Source organism: Macrotis lagotis, chromosome 1 (genome assembly GCF_037893015.1).
Source record: "Macrotis lagotis isolate mMagLag1 chromosome 1, bilby.v1.9.chrom.fasta, whole genome shotgun sequence".
In the NCBI taxonomy this organism is placed as follows: Eukaryota; Metazoa; Chordata; class Mammalia; order Peramelemorphia; family Peramelidae; genus Macrotis; species Macrotis lagotis.
This window is the reverse complement of record NC_133658.1, coordinates 656530455-656550040: the sequence shown is the minus strand read 5'-3', so window position 1 is coordinate 656550040 and position 19586 is coordinate 656530455. Positions and strand designations below refer to the sequence as shown.

Below are 19586 nucleotides of genomic sequence, written 5' to 3'. Positions count from 1 at the left end.
CTCCTTAAGATTTTGGAGGAAGGTGTATGCAATTTCTTTCCTTCCCCACACTCACCCCCAACTTTCAGCATTAATGGCAGCTATAATTCAAACATATTCTTAGTATCATGTGGTTGGAGAAGAGGGGAAAGAGAGAAATTTCTCTCCTCAGCACTATCACCAATAAGAAGTTCAAGAGAGAACTGACATAGTCCCAAAGCAATATACTGAAAAGAAGAAAGAATTTTTCTCCTTATTCTTTTATACAGACTCATAATGAATGAGCAGCTTTTCTTGTATCAATAACCAATTATTTTAGAAGCAGTCCCTACTCCAGGTCATGGGATCAAGAACCAAATCAGGGACTGGTTAGCCATGGTTTAATTTTAGTTTTCTTTTTTGTTTGTTTGTTTGCCTTAGCAAGGGGGCAAAGCACATATTTATCACTAATAGGAGGCAGAGTGCATGACAGTTTCTACAGGTAATGTTCCAACTCCAACCACACTACATTGAAATGTCACCATTCAAAATTAATTTCTTTCAGCTGTGGCATTTTATTCACTGTAGTTTCTTGCTAAATATGAATATTTGCAGTAGGGATTAATACTTTGTGTTATCATCCATTATCTGACCTTAGATTATCATACCAAGCAAGACTTTGGGACACAAGACAAGTAGGTTTTAATGTGGGTAAAAGGAAGAAGGGAACAACATGAGGGAGCTTGACCAAACATGGAGGTATCATAGTAAGGAAACAGGAAAGGATTTCAAGGAGCACATATACAAGAAAAGAGGGAAGAAGAGATGAAAGGTTGGGGAAAGAGTGGAAAAGGAGAACAAAGACAAACTTTCAACTACTTCAAAATTTTTTTCTGAGTTTTAAGTATTAAAAGTTTATGTTCAAACCAACATTTCAAGTATAGACATTTCCCCCCACTTTTCATAGCAAATCTTTTTTCTAAAACACACCATAAAACAGATTATTATAAAGTAAATTGGATTTAGCCAAAGGAGATACAGATAAATGGGAGCTGAATATCTTTCCAAGGATTCACCATCAAATAAATAATAGTTTAGATGAATAATGTCATTAAAGATCCATGAATTATAAACCTCCATGATCATTTAAAATCATAAAAATTATGTCATAAGTTTCATAAAATAACCATAAATGTATTATTTGATTTTTTATGAAAGAGGCTTCAACATGCACACAGCATATAAAAATCACAATAATAGTTTCTTGCCCAAGAAATGGTTCATGTCAATGATGATATAAACACCAGCATAGAACAAAAACAATCACCTCCCAGGGAAAGAAGGAGAATCCAAATTGGAAGCCATAAGTACATAAAACAAAAGACCACAGTGGATAAGTTTTCTGAATGTTAAATATCTAAGAAGTTAGAGAAAACTGCTTACTGAAATGATAATGAAGTTAGGAGGTCAGTATTCTAAAAAGAAGCAAGATATAGGGCACATTAGGTGAAAGGACTGCACCTCAACTTATGTCCCAAAGTTTTGATCTTTTACAATAAAACATATCAATTAGGTCATTTAATCAGCTACCATACATATCTATAGAATGCCTTGCTAGTCCTCAAAGACATGTGTTGATGGTATGGCATCAATAAAAGTCTCTAATAATTTCAGGGCATATAGGTTATGGAATGGCTGCCATTAGATCACCCCTAATTAAATAGTTGCTGTATTCAGAAAATCAAATGGGTTGCATTTGGGCACATTTGTTCATAACACAACCCTGGGTCTCAAGTATTGTTCCTTCAAAGGCTTACCCCAGTGTCATAGACTATAGAATTTAAAAAAGTCAATGTAGCACAATAGAACAATTCCAAAAAATAAAGAATATTTAGGGAGGGCCCAGTATATCACAATTACCCACAAATGCAATTATTTACAAATTCAGCAAATATTTTACAAAGCATATCAAAAGTTACTAGTTTCTCTACCAACTACCTTGGCCCTGTGGTAGTACCCTACTCCATTCTCCTTTATCTTCTGGCTCTCCTTTATTTTAACTTTCCCTGCTGATATATGAAATCCTTGAAATCTTGTTTTCATTTATTTGTGTTCCCAGTGCTAGTGCACAGTGAGCATAACAAATTATCAATCTATCTATATCTACCTCTCTCTCTGAAAGGACATGCCCCAACTCAAGCAACTTATTGGGGGGAAGGGGGAAAGGAAGAAAAAAAATTGAAAACTGGAGTAAAACAAAAAACTGACAAGAGAAAAAGAAAGAAAAGAAAAAGAAAAACTAATTAAAACTTCCTCTATCTCAGAGGGAAAAAACTGAAGACAATAGATTCCCAAAAGATGTGGGGCTCTCCCTACATAGATTAGGGGCCTAAGACTGACTAGAAATTGACCCCTGAAAGATCATGGTATCCTGAATGAAAATTTTTTAGCATATAGGTTGATATAAGAAGAGACCAGACAAAGCATTGAGGGACTCAAATCCAGGACTTCTGATTCCAAATCCAGCATGTTGTACATATACATGTTGTCTCTGCCCATTAGATGATAAACTACTTGAGGGTAGGGAAAAATTTGCTTTTGTCTTGGTATTCCAAGGACTTAGCCTAGTGCCTATCACATAAATGCTTGTTGGTTTATTAAGATGATCTCTAAGGTCCCTTTCAGACTTTGTGTTCTTGATTTAAGAGGGTAGAACTAAGCATAGTGATTACGAATTTTTAAAGACACACATTTAGACTTGTACAAAAAAAAATCTTCACATTTAAATCTAGCATTCAACATTACCAATCTTCAAATAATTGATTTCTTGTTATCTTTGGGCATACGAGAAAGCCAACTCTCATTTTTCTTTCTGTACGGAGCTTGAGAACTCTCCTTTCATTTAACTACAACTTCTTTATGTCTTAGAGTTTTGTTTATAGTGAGAATGTCAATACGGATGTGATTTTGTCCCTCCAAGCATACATCGTCTTGGTAGTTACTGGACAAAATTCTCACTTTTGGGTGCCATTTGCTAAAACTTGATCATGGTATGGAGCAGCTAGTAGCATAGTAAATAGAACATCAGTCTTAGAGTCAGGAAGACCTGAATTCAAATGTAACCTCAGACACTTGATACTGACTAGCTGTGTGATCTTCGGCATAGATTTGAATTCAGATCCTCCTTACTCCAGGCCTGGAGCTCTACTCACCATTCTACCTAGCTGCCCCTAGGCAAATATAGGACATGGACCAATGGTAATATTTGCCCCTGGACATGCCATCATTTCTTGGCAACCTACCTGTTGTGAGAATAAATTTTATTACCTTAATAAGATAGAAGAAATTTAGCATGGGATGGCATCAATAAAAGTCTCTAATAATTTCAGAGCATATAGGTTATGGAATGGCTGCCATTAGATCACCCCTAATTAAATAGTTGCTGTATTCAGAAAATCAAACGGGTTGCATTTGGGCACATTTATTCATAACACAACTCTGGAGCTCAAGTACTGTTCATTCAAAGGCTTACCCCAATTTAGCATTATTCGCTACATTTTCTTTTAAGCTTCCATTTTGTAGTTAATTTTGAAAACTTGTTTTTCAGTAATTTGTGTAATATGATATAGCAATACTGTATTATTCAATAACTGATAGAGATATGTGGGTGCTCTTACAAGATAGCCCACTGAGGGGGAAAAATATTGTAAATAACTTTTTCAATAGCTCATACAATGATCTAACAAATAAATTATGTTGTTACAACTTAGGAACACTCAGAACTAGAGTTATCAAAAACTTAATATAGTTCCTAATCATTAGTTAACTTATAAGTCACAAACTACCTCCTTCCCCCTTTGAATTTGAGATTGGAGTAGCAGTCTATGTCTAATCAGAAGGTGTACTGATTAACTAACTGATGGAGATTTGCCAGATGATCATCTCCGAGGGAGACCCAAGGTTTCCAGCTTGTCAGAGAGGAAACCTTGTTATGAGTCTTATAATAAAGAAACTTGTTGGAACCTCTAAGATTCATATTGGTAGTTTGCATTTTGACAATAAAATTTGAATGCTTTGAAAAAATCTTAATTCTAGTCTGTGGTACCATCATACTATTTAGCGCAAATAACAGTAAACAGGCTATAAGCATGCACCATGTGTTACACTGACTATACTCTATGCACTCCTATGATATACTTCTATCTTTTTTTGTTTTTTGCAAGGCAATGGGTTAAGTGACTTGCCCAAGGCCACACAGTCAGTAATTAAGTGTCTGAGGTCAGATTTGAACTCAGATCCTCCTGACTCCAGGGCCAGTGCTCTATCCACTTGACCAGATATGCTTCTATTTTGGCAATTAGAATAGATTCCCATACTATAAGTCTACTCAGAGATTCATTTTTCTGTTAAGTACAAGTATCAAATGATAAGATAGCACAATCTTTCTGATGCATTAACACATTGCTACAGACTGTGTCTAGATATTTGATTATACACTGACATTTGTAGCATACTGAAGTGCTATATGAAATAGATTTCTTTTAACTGTTTGCATGAGTTTAAAGTAGTTTGGCCATTACAAACAGTCAATCCAAGGCACAATTAAAATTGATTGGGTAATGATTTTCTGGATGAAAAAAGGGAGGCATTAATACAGACTTTTGAAAGTATAGCCAGAAAATTCCATTTCTCAACAGAGTAATCAACCCTGCAATTACCATTCACACAACTACATTTTAAATGTGGAAGACTCTTTCCCTTCATAAAACTTCAGTTTGTAATAAATGCCATTTGCTTAGGGTTTTGTCTAAGCTTAAAAGAGATGTTCAAAAATTATAAATCCAAGATATATGTTATTGCTTGAAAAACACCACACCTACTAATAGCATTTGTTACCTCAACCTAATAATTTACTTAAGTGAATTACATACCTAGAAACATCCTGACATGTCTCTTACTATATAATAAAACAAAGTGCTAAATCATCTTCATGATTTGTCAAGACCAACAGGCTGAGAGAAGAAAGAAAACTTAGGGGGAAAACACTTCAAAGAAATATCCTTTCCAGGAATACTGAAATGATTAGATCATCTAAAATTAAGTCTTTTCTAATTGAATAATATTTTTTAAAAAATTTTACTTACAAATACATGAATTTTGGTTCCACAAAATAATGATTTGGGGCATTGCAAAAAAGGCATTGATTATTTTCAATCAATAAACTTTTCTAACAATAAATAAAATATTTTTAGCTCCCTGGCTAAAAATAAAACATCTTCATCTCCACCTTTCAGAATAAGGGACTAAAGGACAATACAGCAAAGTAGAAAAAACTTTGATGGGGGAGTAAGGATATCAGAATAAATCACTTAACTGCTATTTGCTTCAATTTCCCCAACTGTAAAATGAGAATAACAACATATACCCTCAAACAGATAACGTTTGCAAAGTGCTTCACACAAGGTATGCACTATATAATCTCCTGACTCTCATGATTAACTTTGTGATTTTGGATAGAGAACTTGGTCTCTCTAGGCCTCAGTTTCTCATGATCTCTAAAGTGCCCTCTGGTTCTAAGATGTTTCTGATGTTACACAAACATATGCGAACACTCATACACACATATGTGTATAGTCCACCAGAGAGATCATTATGACTTCTATATCCATGTAAGAATCTTAATTTCCATAGCCCTGTAGCTGTAAAATTTAGCGGCTTCCTGAACTGACATTCAAAGATGCTGAGCCTGTGCCAACTGTCTTTCAATTTCCTATCAATTCCCTTAGTTCCTTGTCAGTCTAAAGCTTTGCAAGTTTCCCAGGCCTGAATTCATTAGATAAGGGAAAAGGGGTCATCTAAATCTTAGCAAACCTCAGCTGCCACAGAAATTCATTGGTGCAAATCTCCTTCAAGACAGAAATAGAAAAATCCCCCATAGGTCTGTGTCAGTGTTGGCTTTGGAAGATACCGTTGGAGCAGCAGTTGCTGAAATGTAGGAGACTTAATAGAAATTTCTGTTTCAAGTTCCCTTTTCCTTTATAGTTCCTCTATGAAATTGGGTGCTGATGACTGCAATAACAAGGTAGTGGAGGGAAAGGGGAATAAAGGATGGAGTTCATTTAAAGGTCAGCTGGCTTGGTACATAATAAGGAAAAAAACTCATCATAAAGAGGATCTTCCTGATAAAGGGGAGGTTATTAGGAGACCAAAAATGTATCTTGTTTCTTCAGGAATTCTGCAGAATTTTCAAAGACTAAGGGAAAGAATAATCAAGACTATTGGGGGGAGGGTTACTAAACCTAAGCAACAACCCAGAAATGGACATAATGATTTCCCTGAGAGAAAATCTCCACAGACCAGCCCCATCCAGACAGGCAATCACATATTCACTCTGTTCTTGCTGCTGGCATCTCAGATGTGCAAAGACCTGGACTCTAGCCTCATCATGCCTGACTATATTAAATTCAGCTCCAGGTTGTAAAATGTGATGGAAGGACATCATAGGAAAATTCATTTACACAAACTTCAGTAACACTCTGAAGTGTTCAGTGAACTGTCTGAAAAGCTTCACCCTATGAGCAAAAAACCCAGAGACTGATCTGTCAGAATTTTGACTAAGAAAAGTAACCAGGGCTGAAGATGAAGAAAGGAAGGAAGGAAGGATCAAGAGAAGAGTCATAAGAGCATGGTAACTAACAGTTGCCCTCAGGAGAGCCCTAGGTTGCAAGAAACAACACTAGCCTACATTTAATGTCAACAACCACATTTTAATATTATTAGCATGCAAAGTGTTCTTACAAATCCCAAAATATAAATTTTTCTGTGTATTCTTCAGATATGTGTTGAAAGTCAAATTGAAATTTCTTTATTATCTAATAAATTTTGTAAGTGGCTACCTATATAAGGAAAGTTGCCATCGTGGGAAGTCAAGGAACACAAACATTTAGGGATCTATGGAGAAACAGGGTGGAGAAACAGGAGAGGAGTCCATCTCATACTTTAATTGAATGAATTACTCCTGCTAACCACATTGAAAACTTTTTTTTCATGTTGCATGAGCATTCTAAGTGTTATCCTAGATCTGTAGGGTGCCTCTACATTCAGCAAGCCTTCCCTAATATCTCTGCATGCAACTACAATTTCCTTTTCCTCTGAAAAATGAAATAATAAATTTTTGACAGTTTAATTAAAATCTCTACCAGCCTCAAAATCCTATCTGCTAAGTTTCATGAGCATTTTCTTTCTCATCTTTTTGTTATTCTATGTTACTATGGGGTACTTGAAATATAAATGAAATACCACAGATATTGTCCCAAAGAGATAGTACATTGTAGTGGATAAAATACCAATCTTGGAGTCAGGGATATCTGCCTCAGAAGCAAACTAAATGTAAAACTGTGGCCAAGTCATTTAATCTTTAGTGTCCCAGGCAACTTTCTAAGACTGCAAATTACCAACTACTGTTGATAAACCAACTAGATGTTGATGAACTCCCAAAGCCAACAAAATTAGTAGTAGTAGAAGTAGTAACAGCAGCAGTAGGTAATAGTAGTAGCAGTAGCAGCAGTAAGTAGTAGAAGTAGCAACAGCATTAAATAGTAGTAGTAGTAGTCATCATCATCATCATCTTAATAGGTAGCATTTATATAACATTTTATGATTTGCAGAGCACTTTACAATTCTCTCATTTTTCCTCAACAATTCTGAGATTTGGGTGCTAATTCATCCCCAATTTCCTATAAGAAAATTGAGATAGACAAATATTATGTGACTTGCCAGGTTCACATAGCTACTGAGAGTCCAAGATCGAATTTGAACTCAGGTCTTCCTGACCCCAGGTCCAGCACTCAACTGCCTAAATTCTAGTCCAGGCAGAAAAGAAATGATTCACTATCATCTAGTTTTTCAATAATTAACTTTATACAAAATTAATAACTGGTGATGTCTTTGGTTAAGCTAAAACAAAACTTCAAAGATTATATATTCACTTAATTTTTTAAATTTTTATTTATTTAAGGAAATGGAGTTAAGTGGCTTGCCCAAGGTCACACAACTAGGTAATAATTAAGTGTCTGAGTTCAGATTTGAACTCAGGTCCTCCTGACTCCAGGGCCAGTGATCTATCTACAGCACCACCTAGTTGCACCACATTCACTTAATTAAACTTTGAAGAGAACTCATTTATCTCCATAGAAATAAAAAATACTTTTCAATAATTATCAGGCAAAGATTAGGTACCTTGACAGATTGCTAGGGTGAACACTCTTCATCAAAAAAGAATCTATCAGGGGCAGCTAGGTGGTGTAGTGAATGGAGCACAAGCCCTGGAGTCAGGAGGACCTGAGTTCAAATCTGACCTCAGACACATATTGCCTAGCTGTGTGACCTTGGGCAAGTCACTGAACCCCATTGCCTTGCCAAAAAAACAAACAAAAAAAAAGGATCTGCCATATCAAAGTATCAATTTATTTCCCCCAAAACTAAAAAAAAAAAAAAAACCATTTTGGTCTTCTTAACACTTTGTTTCCCTCTCTTACCTCCCTATGTGACACCTCTTTGTGGTTCCTCAAACACAGCATACTATTCTCCCAAATCCAGGCATTTTCATTGACTGTCCCTCTTGTCTGGAATCCTCTCCTTCTTCTTCCCAGTTTCATGATTTCTTTAGTGTCCTTCAGGTCCCAGCTAAAATGTTTTTTTTTTCTATAAGAAGTCTTTCCTAATTCCTCCTAATGCTATAGTCTTCCCTTTGAAATTATATCCAATTTATCTGGGATATATTTTGTTTATACAGCTATTGATGTGCTGTCTCTACACACCCCCTTAGACTGTGAGCTTCTTGAAGGCAAGAATTTTGTGTGTGTGTGTGTGGCTTGCATGTTATTTTTTGGGGTTTTTTTCCCTTTCTTTTGATGACAATCTTCAAAGCCCTTCTAAGATTCACAGAAAGGAGAAACTCTAAGGAAGTCATCCTCTTTCAGCATAAGTAAACATGGGAAATAAACACTTTTAATTTACCTTTCTTAAAAGAGGATGGTTTCAAAATGAAAAATATTATTGAAACACTTAAAGCTTCCCCAATTTCAGGAACTCCCTAAACCTGTCAAAATGAGTAACAAATATAAATAAGATCTTATCATGAGCTCTAGCTTCTTAGATTTAGAGCCAGAAAGGGCCTAGAGGCCATCTAGCTCAAGCTTCTCATGTTACAGACAAGGAAACTGGAATCCAGAGAGTTTCAGTGACTTTCCAAAGGTCATAGAAGTAATAAGTGGCATAATTATGATCTGAATCCCCAGCCTCTGATTCCAAATCCATTATTATTTCCATTATACTGTGACCTCACAGATCTCTTAAAGTCAAAGACAAAAGATCCAGTGAAAGTGATACTCATGAACATTGAATTAAATCTTAAAGGGAATTTTTATTTTCATGATGTTATAATTTAACATGTAAGCCAATGATTTTTAATTTGTTAGTGTAAGATACAGCATGACTTCCACATCAGAAATCCAGCTATTAGTACATGCTATGCCCCATGGTCAAGTTGAGGTCTCAAAGGAGAGCAAATAGGCAGAATGATAGATTTCCTTAACTGGATTTCTAAACACATCAAGCAGTTCATCTATTGCTATAAATGTTCTGCTGGGAAATTAAGGAGAAAAACTTTTTTTTAATGTATATACAGTATTTCTTTTCTCTCTCAATGTCAGGATATGCTTGATATCAGTATCCTTTCCCTCACCCAAGCAAAAACTGCTAGAATATGTGCTAGTGGAGATTTTTCCCTCATTATTGGAGTACTATAGGAAATAGCCACATAAATGAACTGAAAAGTTTGTGGACTCCAACCTCTGATCCACTCATACAATTATAGGATAGAAACTATATCTTGGAAATCACTTCTTACAAACTCAGATTAACATAAATATTTTTGTTGTCATTTCAGTTGAACATGACTCTTTGTAACCTCATTTCAGATTTTCTTGACAAAGATGCTGGGATGGTTTTGTCATTTCCTTCCCGCAAACCCATTATTGAGTTAGAAAGGATATCTGTTTCAATGACCTTGGTCAGATATCAAAGATGGCAAGATCATCCACTGCATCCACTGGTCCTTCATCATTAGTCCTGACATTTGTCTTGCCACTGGACTTTGATGACACTAGAAAAGAGAGTAAGGTTGAAAACTTTACTCTGTCTCACTTAAATCCATTCACACACACAAATCAAAACATGATATCATTGGTCTTCTTCAAAAATGAAGGACATGGGGCAGCTAGGTGACACAGTGAATAGAACACTGGCCCTGGAGTCAAGAGGACCTAAGTTCAAATCCAGCCTCAGACACTTAATAATTACCTAGCTGTGTGGCCTTGGGCAAATCACTTAACCCCATTGCCTTGCGAAAAGCAAGGGGGAAAAATGAAGAACAAACAAAAGAAATCAATATTAAATAACAGAGATTTAAACTCATATTCTCTGATCCAAAATCTAATGTTTCTCCTGCTGCATTATGGAACCCCCATAAAACAGATGTAGAAACTGAAGCTAAATAACCAATCCAGTCCATTAATTTACCTACTTAGTGACAACCCAAATCTCCTGGTTCTCATTCTAGGGCTCTTTTCTCTACTTCACATTTTCTTTTTGCCCATTTCTAGTCTCCAACTCATTTCCATTTCAACATTTTATTGAGTTGACTGAAGACTACTGGCATGTCAATGTCCAATCCCACAATAACCCTAACATTTAGAATCTTCTACCTTCAAGCAGGTGCTGGATTTGGGAGGCTGGCAAGAGAGAGACCACAGAGAAATTCAACAATAAAGACTGTTCGTTCTACCGGGTCCTTAAAAAAAGTGTATCCATATTTTTCTGCTCCAGTGTTATATTTTTATTAACTGGTGAGTCTAAGCATGTGTATTACATATAGATGAATAACATGTTGTCATAATACATTTTTAGTGAGTTGTTTTGCACATTCTTTAGTGTCTGGCAACCCTAAACAAGAATTATATGTTTACTTAAAGAGGAAATATGAAAGAGGAACATGGAGAGGGTTTTGGCTGGTCAAAAGTAAGGCTATTTTATACATTTCATGCTCATTTGTTTTCAATAAAGATAACTATCATTTTAAAACTAGAAGGAGCCCAAGGGCAGTCAACCAGTTTCCTGGGGTCCTACTTCCATGTACTTTAATCTTTTTTTCTTTTATTGGCCTACTCCAATCCTCTAACCCTCCCCCCAAAAAAATTGATTGCCAACAAGAACATCTAGAAGAAAAAAATCTAATGAATCAATTTTCTATTTCTACTGGCTCATGAAAGATACTTCTTAATATAAGATACTTCTTTAATAAACACAACTGCAGCTGCAGGAAATTAAGAGCAATTGGAGATCTGTTTTTATTCTTTAGGCAGAAAAACTTGATGACTATAAAAACCAAACTGAATACATTACTATCCATAGTTCCTGTGACCCCCAAATGCAGTTATAGAAAAGATGCTGTCACACATCCCAGCATTCAGCTGGGGGGAATAATAAAGCCAACTAGAACAGTTCCATTCTCCCTTCTCTCTGTGTGAGGTCAATAGCCTAATAGAACTGTCTGTAATAATCAGCAACAAAACAAGATGGAAAAGCTAATCTGAAGTAAGCACTTTCCCATTTCAGTCCTATCCAAAACAGGGGGTATGGTAAAAATCCTTTTTTAGCAACACAGTTTCCTAACCAGATGAGCTTTGGAGGTCTTAATAGGCTGTTCAGTACTCTCTGGAGTGCTACAATCCATGAGTCATTTGGCAAAGTAATCTACTTTCACCAAACAAAACTCTAATACTCACTGCTAGCTTGTAGGGGTCTTTTTTTGGTTGTTAATCATGATTTTTTATAATGCAACAAAGGTTATGTTTGACCCCATTAATTGATAAAAATTATAGTATTCCAAACAAGAACACCAAAAAATAAAAATTCTCCTCAATAACCAATAAATTTATCTTGTCCTTCAAGTTCAAAGTGGATCAAAATAACATCACTGTATTGGGATCGAGGTATAGTATTTTTTACTAAGGCTGATCAGACTAATACAAGCTCAGAGACTCTACCACAGGTTGGGCACAGATAGTCCTTATGAACATCTAGAGTGAAGACAACTCTAAATGTCTGCATCTAACATTTCTTTTGAGCTACTGCAATTTTCTCTATTCATAAAGCAGAGTGCCTTTTTTTCATGATGGCACACCATGCTGGGCAATCCTGGGCCAGTGTCTCTCGGGTCTCACCATGAATTCTAAGTTCTTCATCGAGATCTTGAAAGTTTCCTTTATAGAGAACTTACACAAGGCAAGTACTCACATGGATGTCAGAAGGAGCAATACAAGAGCAATATAAGAACTCTCAATCAATGTAAGTAAAGTTGAGACAAAAATATAGGAGTTTTTGAGTTTATCAAATAGCTATAATTTGTAAAAGACAACAAAATCAAGTGAATTCCCAATAATTTTGATCAACAAATATGAACAACTCAGATCTTTTGGGTCTTATCAACAATGGTAACATAAAGTGAAGAATTCACTTCCCTTTCCCCTTTTTAAACATTAAGATGATTCATGATGCATATATTTGACATCCTATAGCTTGCCTTATCAATGGATATGGAGCTAAAAGGGGAGAAAAATATGGAATTCATAATGTTTTTTTAAAAATGAATGTTAAAAACAATTTTATTAGAAAAAAATTTTAAATAATAAAAGATTTATTATTCTTGTGATGTCATCAAAAAATTACAGTCAGGACTTCTGCCCCAATAATTTAAGTATCTGAATGCATGGAAAACTTTAGTCTTTTATTACTTTAGGTTTCGAAGTAGATGTAAAATCAAAATGCTAGGGTGAAAGAGTTGACATGAAAGAACATTTATTCAATTCTATAAATGAGGAAACTAAGTTATAAGAAGGTTAAGTGTTTCATTCAGTCACATAACAAGGCAAAACAAAACTATAGAGGTCTATTGAATTCCAATCTAATTTTCTTCCTTTTCAGCACATTTTTATTATTTGAAACAAGGAATCAGTTATTGTTGCCTTAAAATACCAAGACATACTAAAAGTTCCCTGAAAGCAAAGACCTCCATTCTATTTCATATTTCCCTACAGCATCTAATAAGCTATACGATGAATGTTCTTAACTGAAGGAATCAAGAATACTCAAATTTTAATAACTTTTAGTTATATCTTTATTTTAAATACACTTTTAGGCAAACTGAGAATTGTTCCTTGATTCTGGAATATCATTTGTAGAGAAGAATAATCCAGTAGATTGCTCCTCTATCAATCCCATGGTCTCTTATCTTCAGTGTTTCTCTATCTACTAATTACCTCCCTACATCTACAAATGTGACCATGTCTGAACCATCCTCAAAAAACCCTCCCTTGATCCATCCATCCATCCCTTGTAGCTATCATTCTTTATCTTTTCTCCACTTTGTGATTTAACACCTTTTGAAAGGTCTCTGTAATCAATACCTCCACTTTCTTCCTTCTCCCTCCTCTCTGAATTCTCTACAATCTGCCTCATGACTTCATCATTCAACTGAAAAATGCTCTCTCAGAAGTTATCAGTGATCTCTTATTCACCAAATCTAAAAGCCTTTTCTGGGCTTTTCTGTCATATAGATTTCTTTACACCTTTTGACAAGTCAATCATGTTCTTTTCCTGAATACTCTCTTCTCTCTAAGTTTTCCTGATATTCTTCTTACCTTGTTATCTTCCTACCTGTCTGAATGTTCCCTCTCAATCTTTATCCAGGTCATACCCACTAATTGGAGATGTTCCCTACAGGCTCTGTTCTGGGGCTGATTTTCCCACTATGCCATTTACATGGAGGTCTCAATTCCATAGATTCAATTACCATCTTTGTGCAGATGACTCTTAGATTTAATTATCCAGTCCTAATATGTCTCTTGATTTTGAGTTGCCCATATGTTTATTGGACATTTCAAACTAGAATTCAATGTCCAAAACTGAACTCATTATCTTTCTTCACAACCTTATCCTATTGCTACCCCTCCTTACTACTATCGGGGGTACCACCATCATCCCATTCAGCCAGAGTTGAAACCTAGGTATCCTCTTATACATTTCTTTCTCAATCACCACCAATAACCAATTTGTTATCAAGTCTGTGGTTTCTTCCTTTGTAACACCTCTCATATAAACCCTTTCCTTCTCTCCTCTGACACTGCCACTACTTTGTTATAGGTCTTTATCACCTCATCCTTTTATTATTGTAGCCTTCTGATGGTCACAAGTTGTCCATCCTCTGGTGAGCTGTCAAAGTGATCATACTAAAATGTAGGTCTGATTATGTTACCCTCTTACTCAATAAACTCTACTGCCTCCCTATCATTTTCAACATGAAATATAAAATCCTCTGGCATTCATAGCCCTTCATAATTTGGTTCTTCACCTTTCTATACTTCTTACAGCTTACAGAACATTCTCCCCACCCATCCTCCATGGATTCTGTGATATAGTGACAATAACTTCCTTACTGTTCCTAAAACAAGACATTCAGCTTAGCCTCTGGAGATTTTCATTAGCTGTCCCCAAAGACTGAAATGCTCTTCCTCCCCATCTCCATCTTTTGATTTTTCTGGCTTTCTTCAAGTCCCAGCTACATTCTAACCGTCTACAGGAAACCATTCCTGATCTTCCTCAATTCTGGTATTTTCCCTCTGCAAATTATTTCAGATTTAGTCTGTATTTAGTTTGATTGTACATGGTTACTTCAAAGTACTCCATTAGATTGTGAGTTCCTTGAAAAAAAGGAAGTTTCCTTTGCCTTTCTTGTGTTCTCAGTGTCTTTCACTTTATAAATGCTTGTTGACTGACAGACCAGGAAATACCTCAAAGCTGAAAAAGTACTTTTATCCTCTTCTTCCTTCTCCCTAACCTCATCATAATCTCTCAGTGAAGGGCAAGCATACAAAGAAAATTCAGTCATTATAAATGTTTTATTTCAGGAGTTATCCTATTATGGTGCTACCTTGAAGGGAAACTATTATTGCCCTTAACTTTTGAAAATGAACTTTAGGATTTCTTTCCTTTCTATAAAGTGACCAGGTGTTGAAATTGAAAGGTTTTTCTCTAAGGCTATCAGGACAATTTTAACTCTCATAAAGCAAATGAAAAACGACTGTAGTAGAAGCATTTAAAATATTATATTATGACTAAACTGTTTCTGCAAGCCAGTTTGGCATTACTTTTAGTTGTTACTTTACAGACTCATTTTTGTTTCCAGTGCCTTGTTCTGATGTGGAGGTGACCCTAGGTTATGTTCAAAGACTATGTCATAGGAATCTGATGGAATCCTACATATATATATATATATATATATATATATATATATATATATATAATGCATATATATATAATGCATATATATACATGTCTATATGTATATATATATATATATATTCAATAAACATTTAGTAATCATATAAGGTACTGTATTAGGCCCTGCAGTTACAAAGACAAAACAATTAATTTCCTAGCTAGCAAGAAACTTGCATTCTTCTAAAAGAGGAGTAAATATATTGCATTTAGGTAAAAGCAAATACTAGCTATAACACAGTCATTCTAAGAGGTCTCTAACAACTGAAGGGCTACAGAAGGAAGTTGAGTATTCTCAGATGCAGAATTGTGAAGAGAATGAATTAGAATGGATATGTAAGGCAGCCTATGCAAATATGTGGATATGAGGGAGGGCTAGTTTGACTGGAATATAAAGAAAGTGAAGGGAAGATGAAAGAACTAGAAAGTTAGATGAGAACTAGATTGTCAGTATCATTTTGTAACTTTAATCTAAAGACAATAAATATGGAGATATTGAAGATTTTTTAATAGGGTAATGAAATGGTCAAATCTGTCTTGGCAGCCCCATGGAAGCTGGATTAAAAGAAAAAGAGAATGAAAACAGAGAATCCAATTAGGCGAGTAATTCAATAGTTCAAGTTAAAGAGGCTGAGGGACTGAAATAAGATAATAGCTATATTAGTTGATTTTAAAAATACCAGAGGTGTTGTGGAAGTAGACTATAAGAATTGACAACTGAATGGATATAGAATAAGAAGGGATGAAGAAGATGGTAGATCTGAGATGACTCCAAGTTTGAGAATCTGGGTGACTAGAAGCAGGAAAGTTTGGAGGAAGAAAAAAGTTTTATATGAAATATCAGTTCTGTTTCACAAATATTCAGTTTGAGAATATCAGATTAGAGATATTGAATAGTCAGATGACTATTGAATAGTCAGATGGTTCAAGAGTCAGGAGTTCAAGATAGATAAATTGTAGAAGTCATATGCCTGAAGATGATAATTGAATCCACTGAATTTGAGATTGCCAAAAAATAATTTTATAGAGAGAAGGCCCAAGACAGAACATTAGGTGGTATCCTCACTTAGTAGGTGGAAGCAACAATGAAGACTGAGCGTTGTCAGAAGAGAAGGAAGTGAAATTAGAGAAAGTACTATCACAGAAGATGAAAGAAGAATTTTAAGGAAAATGAAATTATCAACACCATCAACAGTCAAGAGGCCAGGAGACTGAGAAAAGGGCATTGGAATTTACCAAAAAAAATATAATTGCTAACTCAGAGAGAGTGGCAAGAAGTCAGTTTTCAAGAGATTGAGAAGAAGAACATGAAGGCCAATGACCATTTCCTGGACTTTAGAAGTGAAATGAAGAAGGTGAAAGAAAAAAAGAAAGACTGATAGTTTGAAGAGATGACAAGATCAAATAAAGGATTCCCCCCTCTCCCAAGGATAAAAAATGATCTGAGTAGGCAGCAGGGAAGAAGACTGAAAAGGAAAAGAAAAAGAAGTTAGGAGAAAAGAGGCAGGGATTAACAGGACATATTTCTGGAGGAGACAGTAAGAGATTGGATCAAGAAGCACGTTCCTTGGCAAGAAAGTATCTTTCATCAGACACTAAAACAAAAATGGAGAGAATAGAGGGGGTCATGAAGAAGGATTCTGAGGTGTGAAGTAAGATAAAAGAGGAAACTCACCACAGATAGCTTCTATTTTCTTAGTAAAAGTAGGATCCTCCACTCAAAGTGGAGAGGGAAGAGTTAATACAAGAGACATGAGGCAAAAGAAAATCTAAAATAATTACTTTGAAGAGTATTGTTCCTTAGTTGTTTCAGTCCTATCCAGCTCTTCATGAAACCATTTGGGGTTTTCTTGGCAAAACTAGTAGAGTGGTTTGCCATTTCCTTCGTCAATTCATTTTACAGATGAGCAACTGAGGCAAAAAGGATTAAGTGACTTGCCCAAGTCACACAGTTAACAGGTGTCTGAAGCTAGATTTGTACTCAATTCTTCCTGATTCCAAACCCAACACTATTCACTGCACCACCTAGCTGAAGTGATTGATGATGATTGAGGTGGAGTGAAGATGGAAATTAAAGTTGAAAAAGTTAGTTAACTGGGAAGTCAGATGGTCTGAGGGGGGCAATAATATGTATATTATCTATCATCTCTAAGTATAAAATGTTGGGTTGGAGAGGAAAATTACTGATCTCACTGCCAAGAGATGTTTGCAGCAAGAATTTTGAAAGGGCAGAAGACTTTTGGAAGATGGAAGAACTTTAAAAGAGGAGATGGTAGCAAGGGAGGGTCTAGAAATGATAGTGAGAACCAAGGAATATGCTTATTTTTCCTGTCCTGTTCCTGTCCTGTTCCTGTCCTGTTCCTGTCCTGTTCAGGGGTGATAAGAAAGGGAACATTTAGTGCTAAAAGGGATAGATAACTATGTACCATATCTTCTGGGGAGAGTCAGACTTCTATTGGTTCAGAAAGATAGAAAGAGTATGAAGTAAAACGATATAGGATAAAAGGAAACATGTTTTTACATGATAAACATTTATAGATTATTCCTTCTTCATAGAAGATTTTTTATTACATAGGAAAACAGTTAAGCAAAACTAATAAAACAGTGGCTTCATCCAAAAGTTCAAGTAACAATATAACCTTTTAGCACCCAAATTTATTTTTTTTAATTTAATAGACATATCCTATCCATACCACACCCTATTTCAAAAACAACAAGTCTTGGAATAATATACAAATTTAAGCCAAACAAATTCTCTCGATAACTATAGACAAAAAAGAAATTGTGTTTCATTCTATACCCTAAATCCATTCTTTCTCTGTAATAGGTACAGTTCATCATCAGCCTTCTGGAATCATGAATGATTATCACATTGATTACAGTTCTTAGAACTTTCAAAGTTGTTTGTTCTTACAGTATTGTTGTCATTGAATAATTTGTTCTGCTTATTTCATTCTTCATCAGTCTACAAAAGGCATTCAAATTTCTTTATTTGTATTATATTGATGTTACAATATTTTGTTCTTTGCTTCTGCTCACTTTACTCTGCATCAGTTCATTTGGTACTTCCTCTGTCTCTTTGAAATCATCAATTTCCTCATTTCTTATTTGCACAATAGCACTCACATCTATCACATAATATCACATTCATCAATCACAACATATTGAGCCATTGATAGATATTCCCTTAGGAATATATGGATCATAAAAAAGAGATATTGGGAAGAGAGCTGTGTGGGGAAGGGGGGTTTTAACCTCACCAGTGAATGATCCTCTACTTCCTTTAAATCCCCAGTCATCCTTAATGCCCCTGAGCCCCCTGCTAGTGGAAGAATAATAATACAGCAAATGAAAAACTAGGGATGAGCTGAATTCACACTCCAAATCAATACCAAAACTTCATGCCAAAATGAAGCAAGAGGATGAAGCCTATGCTCTCAGTTCCTGATCTTTAAAACCTTGGAAATTAAGTCATATCTTGTTCCTTTGTTCTGTTGAAGCTCAGCACTGTAGAATCCCCTTTGACCATAGTCATTTACTTTCCCTCTAGTATCTCAAGGTTAAGACCTACAAGAGTCCTGAAGATCAGACCCCAGGATCTGGACTGAAAGATCTCATTTAAGGATCAAACACTTGGCTAATCACTGGCAACATTGAGTCACACTGTGCGAGCCTTCACATGCCTTTGGCTCTGGACTTTGCTGCTGATGAAGCATCCTGTTGCACAGGTCCTCACATGCCTCTGACTCCTACCTCAATAAGAATGAGTACCAGAAACAATTAAATCACTGAGCCATTAAGCTACAAGTACAGGCCTAGATTTTCAAGGTTTTTGTTGGAGATAGTAGTCAGAAACTATATTTATAAGGGTACCTTTTCCTAAATTACTGAATCAAGGAGGTATTAGCTTTTCCTTGAATGCTTTGGATGACAAATGATGTGGCATAATAAATAGAGGAATCAGGAAGATGTGGATTCAAGTATCACCTCTGATATATCCTAACTGTGTAGTCCAAGAATTTACTTAATATCTCAGTCTTCTAGGAATTCTCTGAGACTTCTGGTTACATACAAATTGTCCGGTATCAGCAGACAAAAGTTCTACACCAGAAGATCACTACATCACAAATTTCAACAAAAATCTGTTTTGGTCATTTATAAACAAATTCACAAATTCAACAAAATCACAGGTTTCAACAAAAACATGGTTTGGTATTTATAAAACTTTCTTC

General features: G+C 35.5%; 1 long non-coding RNA gene across 4 annotated transcripts in view; it reads right to left on the bottom strand.

Annotated features, from left to right (window-relative positions):
* LOC141507616 (uncharacterized) overlaps nucleotides 1-19586 on the bottom strand; it is a 196972-nt gene that overhangs the window by 35599 nt on the left and 141787 nt on the right. The gene's annotated exons all lie outside the window — the stretch shown is intronic.